The sequence below is a fragment of the Gavialis gangeticus genome, unplaced genomic scaffold (assembly GCF_001723915.1).
Source record: "Gavialis gangeticus isolate Ggan-Ray unplaced genomic scaffold, GavGan_comp1, whole genome shotgun sequence".
NCBI classification, from domain to species: domain Eukaryota; kingdom Metazoa; phylum Chordata; order Crocodylia; family Gavialidae; genus Gavialis; species Gavialis gangeticus.
In genome coordinates, this window is record NW_017729020.1 from 4,783,616 (window position 1) to 4,805,677 (window position 22,062).

A 22,062-nucleotide genomic window follows, 5' to 3' on the forward strand; every position below is an offset into this window, starting at 1 on the left:
CAGTGTGCCCTTGTTGCAAAGAAGGCTAACGGCATCCTGGGCTGCATTAGTAGGAGCATTGCCAGAATATTGAGGGAAGTCATTATTTCCCTCTATTTGGCACTGGTGAGGCCACATCTGGAGTACTCTGTCCAGTTTTGGGCACCCCACTACAGAAAGAATGTAGACAAATTGAAGAGAGTCCAGTGGAGGGCAGTGGAAATGATTTGGGGGCTGGGGCACATGACTTCATAGTTCATAGTTTGTAGGGTTGGAAGGCACCTGAGCAGATCATCAAGTCCGACCCCCTGCCATGGGCAGGAAAGAGTACTGGGGTCAAGGTGCATATCCAGCCTCCTTTTGAAGACCGCTAGGGTAGGAGCCAGCACCACTTCCCTTGGAAGTTGGTTCCAGATCCTAGCCGCCCTGACTGTGAAGTAGCGCCTTCTGATGTCTAGTCTGAATCTCCTCTCAGTCAACTTATGGCTGTTATTCCTAGTTACTCCGGGTAGTGCTCAGGGGAACAGGGACTCTCCCATTCCCTGCTGGTCCCCCCTGGTAAGTTTATAGATGGCCACTAGATCCCCCCTCAGCCTTCTCTTGTGGAGGCTGAACAGGTTCAGGTCCCGTAGCCTCTCCTTGTAGGCCTGCCCTGCTGCCCCCAATCATGCGAGTGGCCTCCTCTGCACCCTTGTGAGGAGAGGCTGAGGGAACTGGGCTTATTTAGTCTGGAGAAGAGAAGACTGAGGGGGTATTTAATAGCAGCCTTCAACTACCTGAAGGGTGGGTCCAAAGAGGATGGAGCTGGACTGTTCTTAGTGGTGACAGATGACAGAACAAGAAGCAATGAGCTCAAGTCACAGCAAGGGAAGTTTAGGTTAGATGTTAGGAAGAACTTTCTCACTAGGAGGGTAGTAAAGCACTGGGACAGGCTACCCAGAGAGGTGATGGACTCTCCATCCTTGGAGCTTTTTAAGACCTGGCCTTGGCTGGGATTATCTACTTGGGGATGATCCTGCTCTGAGCAGGGGTTTGGACTAGGTGGCCTCCTGAGGTCCCTTCCAACCCTAATTTTCTATGACTATGAAGATGCTGATGTCTAGCTTTTAGAGGAGCCAGCTTTTCCAGGAGGGCAGATCAGGTTATTACCACACAAGACATGAGCCGTGAACTAGCTGCTGCTTAGCCAGGCAAGTTGTGTGGAGCTTCCTGGGGTTGTACAGATATGTAGCTTTCTTCCAAGATAGGTTTTTGCTGCTGGCAGTGTGAGAGTAGATGGACATCTTGCAGCCATACGAGAAGGCTGCAAAATCACTCGGGGAGAATGTAGGCATGAGTGGTGGGGTGCCATATGGGATGTTTCCATATGCTGAAGTTTCCTTGGTCAACCAAACATAAGCTGATGGCCAGATGCTATGGGCCTGCTTTCTCTGAGGTGCTGAGCACTTGCTACACGTAGTGGCTTTGTAGGAGCAATCAGGTGCTGAGTGATTTATGAAACCAGGCCTCTTTCATCTGCAGTGGGACCAGAATTGCATCCATCAGAGCTCATTTACCCCTTTCAAAGGCACATGACAGGCTCTCATCCCTTCTCTACCTCATAGATTTCCTTTTTTGAACGTCTTCACACTTAACCTAATTTTCTTCCTTGTGGTTTCGTTTCCCTCAGATTTTGGGGATTTTTTGTTGCCTGCTCTCATCTCATTCAGCCTGTTGACAGCTTCCCTACCTGAGCACAGCTTCCCCTGAGGCTGCCGGACTGGGAAGCAGTCATTTACCAGACGGTTTCTTGACATGTACTTTTTTTCTCCCCAGCTCCTGAGCCTCGTAATGTATAATGCATGTGGCGAGGAAGCATAAATCATTCACCTCTTACTTGTTGTTGTTTTTTTTTTTAAATAAGAAATTGTTCTCAACTTGTAAATTCCAAGCGTGAGACAGCTGCAGAGAAGGTTTTAGTGAAGCCTAAAGAACAAAAGAGCAACAGAAAATGGAAGAGATGGGTTAAATGAAATCCTTTGACCTAGAAAATGCAATATAAGTGCATACAGCCTAGACTGCCTCTGTTTCTATTCCCAGTTCCTCAGGTTCTTCCTACAGACATCCTGTTTGCATATTCTCCTCCTTCGGTGAGAAAATGATCCATCTCCACTGTGGGAAATGGTAGGAGGTATCCGACTCCCACCCTACATGCGAAGAGAAGGCATTATACAGGTGTGACAGGACAAGTTGCCTTCAGGCCATTTCCTAGGGGCCTCTGGCTTGTCAAGAAAAAATTATGCATTATTTTTTTTTATACATAACCATTATTTCTCTCTCTCTTGTGTATCTCAGACAGCCAACCTGGGGCACTGGATTCTTCACAGCTCAATGCAGTTGGGAACACACAATCATTTGCAAAGCTGGCCCTTCTTTTAGATGTCTAGTAAGTGGGAGTGGGGAGGCAGAAAAATTAAGAGGAGGTAGAAAATTAAGGGATTATTTGTCTCCCCCATTTTAAAATAATAATTGTTCTGAGCAGACCTGTCTCGACCTGAACTGCATGCTGTGAGGGAGGAGTGAAGGAGGGTAAAAACGAACACACAGGGGCCTACTGGCTGAAGGCCAGAACACAGCGCCCCCTTGTGGCGAAGGGGATTAATTAGAAGTCTTTGGAGTCTGGCTGTTTGCACGAACAAATCCACAGTTGGAGCAGCGTAACTGGAGAGCGCTCCAAATTAACACATCTCCGAGTCGTGTTAATTTAAGGTGCTAAATGGACTTTAGAGCGGCGGGAAATCCCAGGTTGTGCAAACACAAAAACACTTGCGTCAACATAAACGGGAAATATTGTTTCATCTCCACATGCCCCAGGTGAGCTCTTCTGGACTCCTGGACCCTGCTTGGGTTGCAAAGCTCTAGAACATCTGGTTCAAGGAATCTGTTGTGTCCCTGAAATAGCTGCAGATAGGCAGTCGGTAAGTGTTTTGAGATTCTTTGTATCACCACTGGCTCTCATTCATGGTGCACACAGCTGCACCTAGGAGTCCTCCAGGATTGTGGCAAGGTCTGTACTTATGTTTCTGGAGCATGTGTATCATTGTTACTGCTGGGGCTCTTGAATGACAATCTTCCTGACAGGTAGTGAACACCCGGCCAGTGTATTTTGTGCATTGACCTTTCAAGGGGAGCACAATATTCCCATGCACTTAGCATTCATATTTTTCCTCTTTGTATATTTTCTCTTCTTCATCATGCTCATTCCTAATGACCTACTGAATCGTTCTTTAGGTTTCATTTGTGATGCCAGCGTTCAGTTACCAAAAGTGAGCTGTCAAAGGCATGGGACTCTCTGTTATTCTGTTATGGTTGTGCAAAACACCTTTAGGAGGAGTCTTCCTATGAAAATCCTCAAGGTGATGAATTGAAACTCATTAGAGAAAACATTCAACGGTCTGTGGCTGGAAAATGCAATGTAGGATTTATCTGGCTGTTCGCCTGATCCCTGCTCTCTCACCAGAACTGTAATGTCTGTCTGACAGATGGCAAGAGGACAACTATTTCTTCTGTGTCCCTCAGTCACTTGATGCTTATTGAGGTAAAATAGTAGATCAGAGCACAATACTTCCACTGTCTGCTTACCTAACCATCATTAATGCCAACATGAGTTTATTTATAAATATATAGATATAGATAGATATAGATATATGCATGTGTTTAAGTGTGATCTGTAGATGCATTATTTGTCAAGAGCATTTTCACTACAGGATTTACATACAGCCATAATAATCTTAGACATTAAGTGCTGAAAGCTATAATTTTATGAAGGGGAATATATGTACAGGAACTTTAAGCCTAGAGAAATCTCTTGCCAGTGCTCTTTAAAGAGCACCCTTTGATGCATTTCTCACCAGTCATCAGGAATGATTTTGAAGCCTGGAACTGGATTTGTTCATCTTAACCAGGGAAAGATTTTGCACTTGTTCTGGCTGTCTTGCCTAGGGGGGTGAATGCTGAGTCTGGGGCCAAAGAGTTGTGAGTTCAAGCCTGGGTGTGTGCCCAGGCTCCAGGCTGGCCCCCAACATCCAGGATTTGTTTAGCCTAGCTCTCTAGTTTAGGGGTTTGGCTGCTGGGTTATGAGCTAGAAGGATGTAAGTTCAAGCCTGGGTCTGGGATCTCTTCTCCCACAGTAAGGGGTGGTTAGGTGTTAGAGTACTGCATTTCAAAAGGGATGTGGCTAGGATTGAGAGGGTCCAGAGGAGGGCTACTTGCATGGTCAAGGGTCAGTCCCTATGCAGAGAGGCTGAAGGGCTTGAACCTATTCAGCATCCACAAGAGAAGGCTGAGAGGGGATCTGGTGGCCACTTACAAACTCACTGGGGGGACCAGCAGGAATCGGGTGAGGCTCTGTTCCACCAGGAGTTACGAGCCATAATGGCCACAAATTGTTAGAGAGAAGGTTTGGGCTGGTCCTCAGGAGACATTACGTCATGGTTAGGGCTGCCAGGCTCTGGAATGGACTCCCAAGTGAGGTGGTGCTCTCTCCTACCTTGGGGGTTTCATAGTTTCTAGGGTCGGAAGGGACCTGAGAAGATCATCTAGTCTGACCCCCTGCCATGGCAGGAAAGAGTACTGGGGTCAAATGACCCCAGCAAGGTGTTCATCTAACCTCTTCTTAAAAACCCCCAGGTTTTTAAAAACCTCCCTTGGAAGTTGGTTCCAGACCCTAGCCACCCTGACCGTGGGGTCTTCAAAAGGAGACTGGACACATATTTGGCTGGGGGGTTATGACCCTGCACTCGTTCCTGTCCAGGGCAGGGGGTCAGACTTGATGGTCTGTTTAGGTCTCTTCCGGCCCTGAGCACTATGAAACAATGAACTGCTCAGTGCAATAATTGAAGTCTGGGTAGATAGTGGGAGAGAGTGTGGTTCATCAGGACATGTGGGCTTGTGAACAAAGCTCCTTTTATGTGACCTGTGCAAGAGAATTTGAGTTGTGTTAAGTAGGACTGCTCTTCTCTCTTGGACTCATTATATGACTTGCTTTCATTTTTCATTAAAAAAAATAAAGTGCATAAACAGAGAAAAAGAATTGGATGCAAGGATTTCCAAAAAGGTTGCAAAATGGCTACAATACCATGCATACAGCTGGAGTTTAGCCAAAGTACAAAGCCAGAGGGACTGGAAAGTGTGAAGAAGGTCTTCAAGTGCATTTTGGCACAGGAGAAAGAAATGTGCATGGCATAGAATTCCCCACAGTCAGAGTTCTCTGACAGCAACAAACCCAGACATTTTGCCTTTATTTTGATTGGCCATTTTTCCATCATTCCTGTATAGTGCAGTGCATTTCAAGAACTTTTATCATCTGAGTTACAAGCCACAGATACAGGAGCCAGTTCACCCACTGCTGGGATTAATAGGGAACTGTTTAATGTGGTGCAGAAACACCCGATTCAGTTCCAGGTTTTCAATACTCTGACAATTAAGAATCAATATACTTGGAGGAAATGTCCCTTAAGGGCCAGAAAGGAGAATGAGGAATTTCAGCCTGAAAGAGGGAATGATGTCCAATGGAAAACAGAGGATTCGCAGAAATTTAGGGCCGGATGGGACCTCGTGAGATCATTGGGTCCAGCTCTCCTGCTCTGGGCAGGAAAGACTGCTGGGGTAAAATAACCCCAGCAAAGTGTGTGTCCAGTCTCCTTTTGAAGATCTCCAGGGTAGGTGCCTGCACCACCCCTGCTGGGAGTCTATTCCAGAGTCTGGTCACACGAACCATGAAGAAGTTTTTCCTTCTCAGTGTTGAAGAGTATCTAGTTCTGGTCCGCCCATTCAGCTAATCTATCTAGGTCTACCTGGATCATCAGCCTACCCTGAGGTGTGACCACACTTCCCCAAAGCTTAGTGTCATCGGTGAACTTTGCCAGTGTGCTTTTCACCCCCCACATCCAGATCATTTTTGTAGATGCTGAAAAGCATCAGTCCAAGGATTGAACCCTGGGAGACCCCATTGTCTACCTTCTGCCAAGTCAACATGGATCCGTCTATTAGTAGTTTCTGGGCCTGACCCCACAGCCAGTTTCCCACCCATCTGACCATTGAACTGTTGAGCCCATAGTCCTCTAGTTTTTATCTTGAGAACCTCATGGGACACCAAGTTCAAAGGCCTTTCTAAAGTCCAAGTAAATGACACCAACCTCATCTCACTTATGCAGGTGGTGAGTAACCTGGTCATAGAAGGAGATGAGATTAGTCAGACATAACCTACCCACGACAAAGGTGTTCTGGCTGTCATTCAAAATTTTGCCTTCTAATAGCTTGCCACATATGGACTCCATGAGAATTTTTTTCTGTGATTAAGGTCAGGCTGATTGGCCTGTAGTTCCCTGAGTCCTCTCTCCTCCCCTTCTTGAAGATGGGCACAACACTGGCCCTCTTCCAGTTTTCTGGGACCTCTCCTGGTTGAGCACCATGAATTCTCAGAGGTTCACCAGCACTCCTGTAATGACTTCAGCTAGTTCATTCAGCACTCTTGGATGGAGTTCATCAAGTCCTCCTGACTTGTAGATAGCCTCTCTAGCTGTTCTTTTACCAGCTCTACATTGACTGTTGGTAGGTGATCATCCCTACAGTGACTATTCTGTGTCATATTTGCATTCGGCAGGCTATCGCTCTTAGACTGGTGGAATGCAGATGTGAAGTAGTCATTCAGGAGTTCAGTTTTCTCCTTGGTGTCAGTGATCAGATGTCCAGATGCATTGAGCAGTGGTCCCACATTTCCACTGGTTTTCCTTCTGTTACCTGCTTACCTATAGAAGGGCTTCTTACTGTACTTGATTTCAGTAGCTAACCTGAATTCGGTCACCGCCTTTGCTTTTCTAATCTGCCCCCTACCGGTGTGGGTCAATCTTATGTAGTTCTCCTTGGGGGCTATTCCTAGCTTCCATCATTGGTAAGCCTCCCTTTTCTTTTTCAGAAGATCTGCAACTTCCCTGTTAAGCCAAGATGGCTGTGGGAGAGTGGATGGGTCTCCCCGACCTCACTCAAAGTGCACCTGCCATGACTTAAGGTAGAAGAAAAGATAAATGTTATTCCCCAAGTGAGATGTGCTGTCAGTGAATTTCATTTACTGATTACTTATTACAATGCCTTAATGAGCCACATCCGCCACTCATTACCTGGAGTGCGGTTTCCTCACCACCCCACTGAGTAACTGGTAACTCTCTTGCCCGGTGCCCTCCTAATTCCCATTTCTTGACTCTCTCTTCACAGGTTTCCCGGACTCGTCTTCGGCCATCGTTGCCACCTGCGACCCCTGGAGTAAATATCCCCCCCTCACCAGTCGGACATTTGATCCGTGGATCCCTGGAGCTTACACGTTCCCGTCCTGCCTCATGATCTGCCGAGGACCCCTTACTTCCTTCTATTGCCCTGAGGGCAATGCTCTGCCTCTTGGTACCCACCTCTAAGCATGATGGCCACTTTCCTCTTCTTTATTTCCCTCTGGTGTGTGGATCTTTGTCAGCTGGGTCCGGCCAGCTATCGCCCTTGCCCTTTCCATGACCCCTTTTCCCCTCCCTGCATTGACCAAAGTCCCAGGATCTTCCCTTCAGACACTAAGTAACAGGGTTTCTATCTTAACACCCTGTTACAATAGCCTCCCAGACCTTGTGCCACCTTTTTTGCATACAGGTATGGACAACTTCTGTGCACCAAGGATCATATCCTTGAGGAACAACCACTCGTCGTCCACACTCTTTCCCTGCGGTCCGTGATCCCGTAGGGCATTACTCACTAAAGCCCTTAGCTTAGCTTATTGAAGTCAGCTTTTTTAAAGTCAAGAATTTGTACCTTACTGACAGATTTCCCAGCCCTACGACGGACAGGGAAAGTGATAGTGTTGTGGTCACTGTCGCCTAGCCTCTATCTTCAGATTGCTCACCAAGTCATCCCCCTTGGCCAAGACTAAATCTAGGAGGGTATTTCCTCTGGTCCACCCATATACTTCCTGACACAGGAAGAGCTCGTTGATAGAAGTCAGGAATCTCTGCAACCAGTCAGGTCTGGCCAAGTGCTCTTCCCAGGAGATGTCTGGGTAGGTAAAGTCACCCATGATGACCATATCCTGTGCTCTTTGGCAGTTTTGCTCTCTGGCAGCGTCTTCCAGTTTTCTAGAGAATTCCCAATCTAGCTCCTCATCTTGATTCGGAGGTCTGTAATATATTCCCACAGTCAGGCCCCTTTCACTGCATCCCCCTCATATCTTGACCTAGAGGGTTTCAAGTCACTCTTCCTTTAGTACCAATTTCAGCTTCCAAGGACGTGTACTGCTCCTTTACATATAGAGCTACACCTTCACCCTTTGTCCCTATGCAATCCCTCCTATGCAGGGTATAGCCCTCTATAGCTATGGTCCAGTCATGGATAGAGTCCCACCAGGTCTCTGTTATCCCTATGACATCGTAGTCCTTGCTGAAAAGCAGGAGGGCCAGTTCTTCCTGTTTGTTCCCCATGCTTCTGGCATTTGTCTATAGGCATTTGAGCCCTTAGCTGGAGGTTCCTCAGTTTCTTGTCACATTGAGGGAGCTCCAGTCCCTCAGGTTGTGCTGAAGTGTCCTTCCTGTTGTCTCTTGTTGTAATGGTTGTCTGTTTGTTGGCCCCTGGGCTTCCTCCACTTGTCCCCCCACCCCCTGGCGATCTTAGTTTAAAGCTCTGTTGAGGAGATCCACCATCCTGGCCGAGAAAAGAGCCTTCCCCTTCAGCGCGAGGTGGATACCATCCCTTCCCAGAAGACCTCTGTCTCTGAAGTGCGTGCTGTGGTCCAGGAAAATGAAAATGAAGGTTGGCTGCTGTAGTGTAGTGGCTAAATGAATAACTTTTAGAAAACTGTGGAGACAAAAAGAACATTGGAGGGTTGGTTTTTTTTAAATCCCAAGTAGCGGAGGCAAGGGGTTGCGTGTCTGAATGTCTGCACTATGTTGCGAGTTCCTCCTTTGTCTTCTGCTGTCTGTGCTGGTATCCCATATACTATCAAGCTCAAGATCCTAGCCCTTATCGTATAAGCCCTCAGTGGCCCAGCCCAGCGTATCCAAAATCTCAGTGCAAGTATGAAGACTGGGGGCGAGTTCTTTACCCCATCCCTTGTGCCTTCACATGGGCCTTTCCTGCCTGGTCTCTACTACACTAAGTCACGTTAGCTCTCTCTCTCCTTTAAGCTTTCTTTCCTTGTTGCAAGGAGTATGTGCATCTTTTTGTGCTTCCAGAGACCCACATCTCTCTTTCCTATTAACTACCTCTCCTTACACAAGTGTTTTGTTCTCAGCAGAACCACATTATAATCATATAATTAGAAAGTCTTGGAAGTGATTTCTTCAGTGATGATTTTACGTGAAGAATGACATTTAAATGGGTCTCTCATCACCTTCTCCAAATGTGCTGGAGCAGCTGTGTTTACTCCTCTGCAGCTGAAAACAGCATTAAGGAAATATTCAGAAATGTGCTTGGTACAATGAATTAATTCGGCAGTGCGATGGTTATTTAGTTCTCAGTTTATGCACATGGAGTCCCTGTTGTTTTCCTAGTACCGTCTCTTCTTGCCTTTTAAAATGGCTTACTGCTGCAGCTCCCAAACTGCAGGGCAAACACCACCATTACTAGGCTCACAGGCATTTGGCAGCATTTTTTAACCACCAGTCCAACCTCACCTTGCTCAGAGCCATGAAAGACAACATTATAATTAAAACTCTGCATCCTTATTGCCTGTAGCCCTGTTGCTGCTGCTAGCAGCTGGGGACAAGTTGAGGAAGAAGTGTCTGTTGTAGGCAAAACTTTAAAAAAAAAACCCAAGAACAAACAAAAAAAAACCCCCATGCGCCAGAGGAACCGGTGATTAGAAACGTGACCAGATCTGGATAAGCAGAGCAGGCTGCTTTCTAAACCAGTTGTGCCAGCTGATTTGATTTGAACTGTACAGCTGTGGGATCCTTGTTCCTTATTTAAGTAAAGTTAGCATTGGTGTGTATTTCCTGTGCACCTGAGTTGTAGCTCATTTCCATTCGATAAAAGCTAATGGTCCAGTGTAATCAAAGGCATCACCTCCCCATATCTGTTCCCTACCCTTCTGGTTGATACATCTGGCAAAATAGTATTGCTTTCTATCACAGGAAGGGGAGCCTTTTCCAAGAGATCCAGCTCTGCCACCCTCTTTGGGGTGCAGCAAGCAGGCTTTTCACAGGTCTCCAAAAAAGAAATGGCTCTCTTCTTTTGGCAGGACAAGAAATGTACTGACCTCATCAAGTCAATAAAATACCTGTACACAGTTCCCTTCCCCACTTTTCACGCCACTCTTGGGCATTCTCTGAACTTGGGTCAGAGCCCTGGGGGAATCTCCTTATTGGTGTCTCCTTGCTGGTGACTTCTCTGAATCATAGGAGCTCACTCTCTGCATCTCGCTTCCTCCTCCTATGGCTGGTCGCACAGTTTTAAAAGGGACCTTTAGAAGGTTTGCAGTCACCTTATCTCTTTCCTTGATCTCTGTGTGCTTAATTGCCGAAATAACCAGCGTGTGCAAAGATAGGGTGTCGGTATTGTTGTTGACACCAGGGATGAGTCAATGCATTAGCTGTCTGTTTAGAGTGTGCCCAACAGCTGACTGAACATGCTGAGATTTAGTGTTGAGATTCGTATAAAGCTTGTTCTGAACTTTAGGGTATGAGATGTGAATATTGGACTTATAATGCATAGTGTCATGTTGCAAAGTTTGCCAATGGATCTAATCGTTACTTGACTAGTAGACCATAGGTTTCCCCAGGTCAAGCACCAATCCCAGGGTTGGCCCAAATCCAGCCAAGAAGAGGTAAGACTCAGTTAATTCAGAGTGTTTTTAAAAAAGAGACTGGAGGAAAGGAAAATCACTTCATCCATCCAGTTTTGCTCCTGACAAGCACAGTAATTCCTGTGATTTCCAGTATTTGAATGCTTTTTTTGGAAACAGATGGGGCAAAATGGGGCTAGGAAGCTCATTAGCAGAGTATTCCTTGTGCTACTAAGGCAGGGCACAGTTGTACCTGATAGACTAATTCAGAGATGCGTAAGCTTTCACAAGCGACTGATCACTTCACCTCCCTTTGCAGCACCAAAGTGTCTAGATGAGTAGGAAACAAATAGGCTTAACATGGAATATATTATATTCATATTAAATGAATATAAAAGAGCCTTTAAAGACTCCTATTGATGAGCAATGGTTTGGGAGAAGGAAATTTACTGCTTTGCCCATCTTCCATGTCTCTGTAGAAGGGCTGAAAAGCGATCAAAGCCAGGGCCCCAAGTCAAGGGGAGCTTTTAGCTCTAGCTATAGTCGTGCTCTCTTAGAATTATAAATGAACAAGAGATGTCTGACCTTCTCATGCTCACAGTTTTGAGGTAAGCCCCAGCATTATAAACTGCTGCTTACTCCAGTTTTTCAAGTCATAGGGTTGTTCTCTCTGTATTGTGAAACCCAGATCTTACTGTGTCAGATCCTGCAAAACCCCTGTTTTCACAGGATTACTTGTCACATACCCATGACTATTTGAATAGTCTGAGTTTGGGTCCAAAGAATGCAATGAAGTCATTTGGGGTACAGTCTACAGCCCACTTGAAAGACTTCCCTTGACTTTGGATCAAGCTCTTTAACATTGGAGACAGAAACCAGAGCCTTTGGGATTAAATAACACCACGTACACCACTGGGGATCTTTAAGAAGAGGCTTGATGACTACCTGGCTGGACTCATTTGAGTCCAGTTTTTTTTTCTCCCGCCCAGGCGGGGGGTCGGACTTGAAGATCTACAAGGTCCCTTCCGACCCTACTTCTATGATTCTATGATTCTATGTATCAGTCAGAGAGAGACTTCATATTTCAGCAAGGCCACCCATCATCTCTCAGGATGGCACTTTACCTTGCAAATGACAAATGTGTTTACTGGAGTCTTAGAAGTTCATCCTAGCGTAAAGCCTGTACGGCAACACAGGATGGAAGATCTTTAAAACATCCCTAGTGCGCTTCTGGGCAAAGGGAAGCCAAAAGGTGCAAACATTATGACTGAGGTGACTGATGTGCCTAGCACTGTACCCTTCCCCACATGCTGTCGGCAGCAGGAGAAAGATGCTCTGTGTAATCTTCTTAATTGATGTCTTTCGATATAGCTGCATTGCGCCGCCTCGCAGGTGGGTCCAAAATCTGATCCCTGAGCTGACCCCAGGGGTGACCTGCAGTCATAAGATTTTCAGGTGTTTATTCTCTTTATTCTTGCCAGTGTCTAGTCCAGCTAACAGCATTATCTACCTACAAAATGCAGCCACAGGGTGGGGCAATCCCTGAGCTACCTCCTACCCCACAATTAGGGGAACTGAGGTCAAATATCTCTATCACAGACTTCCAGTGGTACCTTAATTGGGTCCCCTCATCTCTCTGGGGCTTGTTTTTTTTTTTCATTTGCACCGAGTGAGGTAGTAGCACTGCTGTGCCTCATAGGACTATTGTGAGGATGTATTTATTATGTGTTAAAAATTGTGGAGCAGTCAGATACTCTAGTGCTGGATGTCATGTCAGGGCCGCAGATAGCTCAAACAGGCTCTCTCCTAATAACATGCAGAACCTGCAGTGGTAGGTCATGGGTCTCCACTCCAAACAAGTGAGTGGTCAAGACCCTGGCTTGACCACCCAAGTGGCGTTGCTAATTGAAGTGGTAATGGAGTTTCTAATCAGGATCTTCAGCCCGGAAAATCAGAGCCTCCGCCATTTGAGGCCAAAGCCTTCTGTCCTTCAGCTCAGTGGCAACATGTAGGGGGTGCAAAGGGGTGCACGTGCACCCCTTGAGAGCACTAGTGCACCCCCTGACCAGCTGAACTCACCATGCAGGCGATGGGCAGGGGTGGCAAGTGGGAGCACCGGTGCCCCCCCTGCAAGCACCAGCCGATCACTGCAGCTGCTCCCAGAAGTAGCTGCAGCCACTCCCAGAAGCGGCTGCAGCATTTGGCCATCATGGGATCAGCCGCAGGGGTTGGGGCAGCGAGATTGTCCATGGGGGGACCCCCCACCTGGTTGGCGGGACTGGTCACAGAGGGGGCATATGCCCCCCCTGACTACAGTGGCATGAGTCCCCCATGCTTCAGTTGGACATCATGTAAGACTCAGTAACTTCTTCGATGGATTAGTCACTAGCTAGAAAGCTGGGAACACAGACCTGCAGGCTGTCACGAGGTAGGTTACATGTGTGATCTTCAGGAGCAGAGGATACCTCTCATGCTGTGTGGAAGGAAATGCTGAGTGATGTGATGCTGAGGGGTTTGAGCTGTGGTCTGCCAGGGGGAAAAGTGTGATAGAGGAGGCTTAACCACATAATGGCTTCCACAGCCAAAACCATGGCTAGCTTTGTATCTGGACAGGAAAGTTTGAAGGAGAAGAAAGAATAGTCTGAAGGCCCATTGGTAAGCCACAGGGCAGGTTTCCAACAGGAGAGGCTAATTAGTACATTTTTCACAAGAACCGTCACATTTGCCGAGAACAATTGACATATGACTAATGAAGACAGCTTTCTGGAGTGCTCCTTTGTGTAGCCAGTGAGAGTAGAAGGGGTCTGAAAGGTGACCGTGCTCGCAATGGCAGCTGGGGCAAAGATGGCTAGTGAGAAGCACCATGAGGAGAGGAACCTCCATGTCGTAAAGTTCTTTGTTTAATTTTTTTCCCCCAGCCCTTCATTTCATCCCAGGAAGTGGCAAAACCTTGCTATAATTAGGATCTCTGATGAAATCTAGTCTTGTATCTGGACAGAAAATGAAGACTTACTTCTCTCTGGAGTTCCACCGTTGATTCAGTGGGGTGATGCGTAACCTTTCTTGTGCCTTCATAGTCTCATCCCACTACAGGCAGGTTGCATTCCTGCTAGGGAGAGGCTGTAAGAGTTAATTAAGCAGCATGAAGTACTGGCCCCAATTAAATCAATGGAAGTTTTGGGAGGGAGCTTAAAGGAAGGACTCATACAGCTCCTACTAGGAGTAACCTAAAGGTCTGCACTAAAACTCTGAGGGATTTTTTTTGTTGTTGCTGTTAGGCAAACACTTGGATGAGACGGTTTAAACAAGGTCTTGCCTTGAGTAGGGGGTTGGACCAAATGCAATCTCCTGATGTCCTTTCCCAGCCCTATTTTGCTAGGAATCTGAACCAGGATTACTTCCTGAGGTTTGCAAAGCACTTTGAAATTCTCAGCTGGAAGATGCCGTATGCACGCAAGATGTTGTTCCAGTGAACTCCAACCGTATGAGCCGTTGCCATGAATAGCGTCCCTAGAAGAATGCTACATGGGAACCTTTCTTATAGATCTAACCTTTTAAAAACACTCTTCGCTGCATCTGATGAGAATGTCCAGAGTTCTCTTTTTCAGTAATTCATTTTTCAAAATTTTGATTTTTGATAAAACTTAAAACATATTCAAGCATGTTTGCATTTTTAGGATTTCTTAGCCTCTTTCAGAGCTAGTCAAAATTTGGAAAATGCTGAATTTTTTTTAGTTGAAAACTTGGGGAAGGATAACAAATAAGAAAAGGCAAATATTACTGGCTTCCCAAACTACGCTATTCATTACATTCTGTTCCCCATTATTTGTAAAGTCATTACAAAGTAAAATATTAGTTACTAACAAAGTATTCTGACAGGCAGCGTTCAATTGCAAAAGTGTTTGAAGGGTATTTCATACCTAAAAGCTTGTCCTCATCCCTCCTAACGATATGGTTGCTCCAAAAAAGACATTGTCCATTTTCTCTTGCATTCAATACAGAGAGGTTTTATAAAATACACTGGGAATCAGTATTCATCCAAAATGTTCATACAATGAGTTGCCCGCCTTTTCTTAGCTTCCCTGTGCAAAGAAATTCAGATATGTAGCAAGGAAGAACAGATGATCAGATTACCCACCTCAAACACAGAATAGTAAAATAAGCATGGTGTCCCATTACAACCAACCCTGAGGTCAGAAATGTTCAACTTATTTGCCAAATGTGGACAAGACTGGCCAAAATCCAGACCCTGGATGCATGCAGGTGACATATTATTTGCAGTGAATAATTCACCTAGGTCTTAGCTGATCTCAGATGTTTTTATAGTCTACTATTTTGTAATGATGACATGCCATAGAAGTTGGCCTTCAACTCCCTGCAGGGAGGTTCCAAAGAGGACGGAGCTGAATTGTTCTCAGTGGTGGCAGATGACAGAACAAGGAGCAGCGGTCTCAAGTTGCAGCAAGGGAAGTTGAGGTTAGATATCAGGAAGAATTTTCTCACTAGGAGGGTAGTAAAACACTGGAGCAGGTTACCCAGAGAGGTGGTGGAAGCTCCATCCTTGGGGGTTTTCAAAACCCGGCTAGACAAAGCTTTGGCTGGGATGATCTAGTTGGGGTGGTTCTGCTTTGAGGAGGGGCTTGGAGTAGATGACCTCCTGAGGTCCCTTCCAACCTGAATTTTCTATGATTCTAATAAGCACCACAAAAACAAATGGTATGCATCCTTATGTGCAAATGATCATCCAGGCAAAGGAGGTTCCTCAACTTAGCTTTATCTTTCAGTACATAAAAGACAAGCCATATACAGCCATCTTTAAAACATTCTCTGCTGTGCAGAGTCTTGTAAGTAATCAGCTCCACAGGCAATGAGCATTTAATCCATGGGGTGCTCTGTTTGGAATCCATTTATATGCTATGACTAGCATAGTGCCTTGTTGAGCAAGTAGGTATATTGCCTCCCTGCAGTTCAAGGATTGCAGTTGCTCGGAAAGGTAGTGGCTGAGGATGTTGCCTCTACTTTGCAGCTCAAGCACTTTGCAAGAGACTGCCTTCAAGCACTCTCCCTTCAGCAAGGCCCTGTGGGATAGCAGTACCCTTCTCTCCAAGTAGCTGGGTAGTGCTGGGGAACCCAGCTGGCTCCTTCTCTCCCACCATTATTAGTCTCTGTTAGCAGATGGCATTTGCATAGCAATTTGTCAGGAAGAGAAATGATGTGTTTATTTGCACAAGCTTGCAATTCATTTTGTGGAGGGGGCTTAAGCCCCCCCCATAAAATGCAATTCATTTTGTGGAGGGGGGGCATTATCCTTGTGCTCTCTTAGTGTGGATACTGTTAAAGAGTCATCGGGAAAACTCACCTTTACATCTGTGGGAGGAGGATAGAGCTGACTTCTAATAAAACTCCTTCCAATGCACCATGCAGGGTAAGTGAAGGGGTTATCTGGGTTTGCCTAATGAGTGTAAGTGAAGGGTGGGTATTATTTGTACATAATTATCTTCAGAGTTAGAAGATCCTGCCCCCATTGAGTCAGTGCCCAAGGCCAGTGCAACACTGTGAATCTTCATGTAAGGCTATACTGGGGGGGGCCAGACATGTTGATTTTGAAGGTGCTCTTTTTATTGAGAACATTATTGGTACATAGATAATGTTGTGGCAGCTTTTAAAATTGAGTTTCTGGTCAGGAGAGTGTCCAGACTGCAAGGCGCATAAGGGAAGTTGCAAAAACTAGAGACAGAGAAACACAACTGACCTGCTTACCAATGTTCTTTCTCTCACCAAATTTTTGGTAAATCAAATGAGATGTCTGCCTTGTCTGCCTGTGTTGTTAGACCAACACAATACCCCTATACCCCTTCTCTCACCAAAACATTTTAGGAGTAACCTTTCCAGGGGGGCTCAGCTTGGAGCACAATGAGAAAGGCAGCCCCAGGCATGCAGCTGGGAGTTGAGCCCCAGGTGGGCCTGGGAGCATGAGGGATTCACGTAGGCTAGAGACAAGGAAAATGCAAAGGGCAAAGTAAGCAAGGATCAATAGCTCTCTGATAGCAAATCTTCCTGTGGCAGGCAGTGAGGAGAATTGTATGGCTCCAGAGCCATCTTGTGGACAGGAAAAACCCTTGCTTTCACAGATGAATTGGGAAGCATCCCAGGTCACACTGCAGAAAGGAATCCAGTCCTGAAGTCAGCGGAGTTAGGCTTGTCCACACCTGGGGTGAGCGCCGGGATCTCTCAAAATCCTGTTATCCACGTTTTAAGAGCTGCTGCATTGGACGTGGAGCTTGGGGGGAACGTGTACTGGGGCAGAGAGTCATTGTATGTTAACCAAGGGCCAGGACCCAGAGCCGCCAGGCAAGATGGAGCTCTTCTGGCAACAAGGGAATTAGCAGAGGAGTGTGTAGCATGCACACAAACTGGTGGTAAAAAGGGGGTGAAGATTACTAAGCACTGGCTACTCTGTGGGAACTGCCTGTGTGCACGCTTCTCCCCTGCGGTAGAGGGAAGCTTAGCTGCAATGGCTTACGCCATCAATCAAAGAGCATGCACAGGGGCAGTTACTATGGAGCAGCTGATCTCACGGGAAGTGGTCCTTGTGCCAAGGCCTGTAGTCTTGCACTTAAAGTATTGGTTTGGATTCAGCTCCCAGATCTGCTACACATTCCCTCGATCCCAGGGAGTTGCTGCCATGCTCTGTGCCTCAGTTCCCCACTTGCTAATATTTCTTTCCTCCTGCCCTATGCCTGCCTTGTCTTGCAAATGCCTTGGGAGCAGTGGCTTGGCGCTCCTGGGAGAAGCAGTAAGAGGAAAACAGTATAGGGTGCTGTTTCACACCCCAGCTAGCAGTAAATGAAAGCTCCAGTGACCTCCAAGATACGGTGTCGTAGTGTGAGGTCAGCCCGTAGCTTCTGTGTGAAAGACACAGGTTAGGAGGCTTGTGGAGACCTCGCCACCCTCTCTCTCCTCATGTGCAGAGTTCACCAGTAGCAGAATCCAAAGTGCATCCGCGGCGAGGATCTGCAGAGTCAAAGACCTTCAGAGCGGCCTGCGTGAACCAAGTGCTTTCAGTCACGTGCAGTGAGAACAGGAAACGCTAAATAAGTCATCTCTGCAATTAGATAGAGCTGTTCTCCCTGGCTATGCACTTTGCTTGTGCCTCTTGCTGTTAACATAAAAGCAGAAGCTGATAGGACTTCTTCCCCATGGGGCAATTCATCCTAAATTATAGATGACAAGGAGGCCCAGGAACAAGCTGGCAGGAATCAGTACTTCAGTGCTGTTTACAACACTAAAGAACAGCACCAGTTCTTCAGCCTGAAATCAGGCCAGCACCTAGGCACATGCCCAACTTTTAGAGGACTTAAAGTGTTGCCTGGAATAAGGATTTTTCCTGAATTAGAACCTGGGCTAGGATCCTCATTTGCTGGCTCCTTCTCAAAAATGCCTCACGGTCTGGAAAATAATGCGTCTTTCCTACATATTTACATGGCCCCATGACCCAACATCTTGCTGCTCCTCTGTACAGTTGGACAGGGTTTTTATGTCTGTTATACAGGTGGGGAACTGAGGCCCAGAGTGACATAGGCAGATTTTTAAAGGCACTTAATTTTTCAGAGAGGTGCCCAGAGATATCTAACTTGCTTTGATTTAACTGTCGAGGCATGTGGGGGCTTTGGGCAATCTCACTGGGTATCCTTGAAAACATGGCTTTTAGTGGCTTGACCAAGGCTATCCAGAGACTCTGTGGCAGAGCAGGATTTGCTCTGCATCCCTGAGTGTAGCTTGACTGAGCTTTCTATAAAAGAGACAAAATATGTGCATACCCGTACCCTCATGGGAGGATGCTGAAAAAACAAAATTAACACTGAATATTGGGAAAAGAGAGTGTGGACCCATCTCCCCAAAGGAGCCGAGAGAAGCCCTTTACCACATGCTGTCAGGCTGCCTAGTCTCAGTTTCCGGTCTTGGTTCTTCCTAACAGGGCAATGGGCTATTGAGAGCAGATACTAGCAGTTGTGCTGCTGCTGTAGTGATGGCTCATGGTAAAAAAACAGGTGGATCTGAACAACCCGGGAAACCCTCGTCCCATCCTGTCACGGGGTCTCCAGGGAAACTGGCCACAGCGGCGTGGGTAGGGGCTGGTGGGAAAGATCCACCCGGCCAGATCCACCCTTTTGCCCACCCCAATCTAAATCCATATGGGACTGGCCCATTTTGTGGGGCTCATTGCAAACTGAAGATTTTAGACCTGAATTTGGGCCAGACAGAAGCCCAGGGGTCAGACAGATGTTTGCAGGGTCCAGCTGTTGATGAGGATCATCCTGCATACCATACCTTTGCTCCATTATTGACATCAGCTATTTTTTTAAGCACTGTGTTTGGCATTGGGCCCAACAATAAAGGCAGGTCCTGTCCCAAATAGCTGACAACCTAAACAAGAATGACAGACAAGACGTGATGCACAGAAGAAGAGAGGTTAGAGCCTGATGACTCCAGGTTGTTGGGTTTTTTTTCTATTCTTGTTCTTTTCCGTGTTAAAAGTGAGGATGACTATAAAAGATGGCAAGATCTCACTTGCTTGAATGTCACCTCCTCTGTGGAGAGCTGTGGCCATCCCGTGACACAATGCCTCTGCGCACCGAAAGTCAATCAACATTGCCCAAAATACATTTTAACCTGGCAGCCACTGAGCGTTTGACATCAGGCATCAATACCAGGCTTGCAGCAGTCGGTTGTTGAGGCAAACTAGACTTCCTCACTTGACAACACCCAGGCTTTCGTTGGTCAGTGACGGTCCATCCCTGTCCGCTTGGTCCGGGGCATTTCTGGGGAGCTGAAGGTAAGGCTCAAGCTCATTTCTGTAATTATTGTGAGACCACAAAGTGCTCTTTAACAACATCTCTGCAATAACGTGGGCAGCAGGCATGGTTCTAGTGTTATGGTGCGGGTACAGTAATATCAAGTGAGAAAAGAAATGGGTTTTACCTATTGCTCTGCACTAGGTGCTTGGCACAATACTTAAAGGCCTGTTTTAGTAGGACACAGGAGATTTTGCTGCTACATATTTTATTTTGCAAGGGCGACAGTTTGCTACCTCTAGCGTGTTCTCTCTCTCTCTCTTTTTCTCTCATCCCGTTGTATTTCTGGAATGCCAAAAGAAAAAAACTTCCATCTCTCTTTTAAGAATGCAGATATATTGAGGGTACCAGTCCCAGACTGTGGGAACCCCTCCAAATGTAAATAGTGCAGCAGTCAGCAGCAACCAGGACCCACAGCTTTTCAGGCTTTTTTTTAATCTCCTGTAAGTATGGAGAGAAGGTTGTTTTCTGGTTTCAATTATTTGGGAAGTACCCAACTACTGCAGTAGTTGCGCTTGTGTTCGTAGGTAGAGCACCGTTAATCACGGTCAAAAAGTTAGAAGGTGTCCTGTTAAATTAATCTGATTTTGTACATGGACATGGAACTCCAGTGCGGGACAATCGGGGTCTCGTGCTTGGTGCTGTACAAATGTACATTTCAAAGTGACTGCTGTTCCAAAGAGCAGATAGGCACTTTGTGATCTCACCTTATTACACTAGAGCAGCTGTTATATCCATGACATGTTTACCTGGGCTCCCATAATTGTTGAAACCAATTTGAATTAAATTGGTGGAACTGCTGTGTACAAGGACTGGAAGGTTTTTTTCCCCCTCTCCTTTATACCCTGTTCTGCAAATAGCATAAAGGCCCATCTGAATGTGTGTGACAATCCTCCATGTAATTTTGCCCATGAATAGCTGTTCAGAGAGGAAGATGATTGTAGGACTGGTTGACTTGCTCGTATCAATGAATTCATCCAGATTCCCTTGGTTATTTGTAAGAATGAGGCTGTTCTAACAACGAAGTTGTTTGGCAGATTTCTGCTTTGACCATTAGTTCTTCACGATTTGCCCACTGGGATTGGACAGAAGCCTTCTTCATCTGCCTTTTCTGCCAATTTAACTCAAAACCATGCTGACAGCTTGGAGGTTGGACTCATTACGTTAAAATCTCCCACTCCCACTGGTTTAGAAAAATCAGGACAAGAACAGTAGGCAACCCCTGTTCTACTTACCTCTCTTTGTATTTATACCGCCCCTGGAGTACAACATGGCCTCATGGTCAGCTGGAGTCACAGGAGCTCCCATAGCACCATAGCAGGTGCCTTTTAAACAGGTGGCCCAGATTTGGTGACAATCATTCATGCATCTTCTGGGATTTGCAAAAGACCTGAAATAAGTGGATGCTTGCAAGCAGTCTATAGTGTGAAGCCACAGGCCCTGGCAAGCCAAGCTGTGCAAGTCTTCACAACTGTCGCTGCTAATGTTACAGTGCCCTGTGGCTTGCGTTGTATGGGACGGGAGAGATCCAACAAGCTGGCCACTAGCTTTCAGCAGTGTGCAGAGCTGGGACTTGTTTGCCTGACCTCTTGCAAAGTGCCTTTGAAAGGCATTGATTTTCCTGCCATGACAAGTCATCGTTGTCTAGTCGTAGTCAAGTGTGAAAGGCAGCCCCTGGAGGTCGGATCATTAGACAAGTCATGAGTGGTCACAATAACATGCTAGGAAACGCCAATTGGAAATAAATATCAGTGATCAAATGAGTGAAACAGGGACATAGCCATTGGTGAAAAGTCTCCAGGTCCTTTCCACAACTCCTGTGTATGGCCAGAAGCAGAGAAATTCTCCTGTTTACTGGGGGGAAACTCGCAGACCAGCATAGCTCAGTGCAGTGTAACAAAGCATGGAGATGGCCTCAAAAGACCCAGTGACACCCCTGGGGAAGCACAGGATTTGTGTGGACAGTAACTGGGGTAGGATTTTGTGATCTGCCTGCTTACACCAGCATTAGATGAATCCAGGTGGGTGCTCCCAAGTGCCGATAACCTGAGTCTGTTGTGCGCTGAAAACACACCTTTTGTGTGACTGCAGGCAGGCGAGGTGTACCCCACCGAGAAAATGGTGAAGGAATTATGCTCCTTTTCTGTCCCAGAGCCGTGCAGGATTTTGCTGTGCACTTGACTACTGGTCTCATTATGTGAAATTCTTTGACACATGCTCACGTGAACATAGTCCAATCAGTGGCTGGTTGGCAAGCCATGTGCAGCAGTCGCTGCCTTGGATATTATCTGTACCCAGTGTGCCACCCGTCCTCGTGTTATGTGTCATCTAAGCCACATAATGTTACATCTTCCTGACTAGCAGGTTTTGTGACAGGTGCCTTTCTAATGTGCATACTTGTAGATTTCATAGATTTCATAGACATTTGGGCTGGAA

The 22,062-nt window shown here is 46.4% G+C and overlaps 1 long non-coding RNA gene across 1 annotated transcript; it reads right to left on the reverse strand.

Annotated features, from left to right (window-relative positions):
* Positions 1 to 4,472: 4,472 nt before the first annotated feature.
* LOC109295584 lies at positions 4,473 to 20,133 on the reverse strand. Its single transcript, XR_002096773.1, has 4 exons — positions 20,120 to 20,133; positions 6,450 to 6,454; positions 4,699 to 4,837; positions 4,473 to 4,507 (listed from the first exon to the last, which is right to left on the reverse strand). It is a non-coding gene; the product is annotated as an uncharacterized LOC109295584 (long non-coding RNA).
* Between the last annotated feature and the right edge of the window lie 1,929 nt (positions 20,134 to 22,062).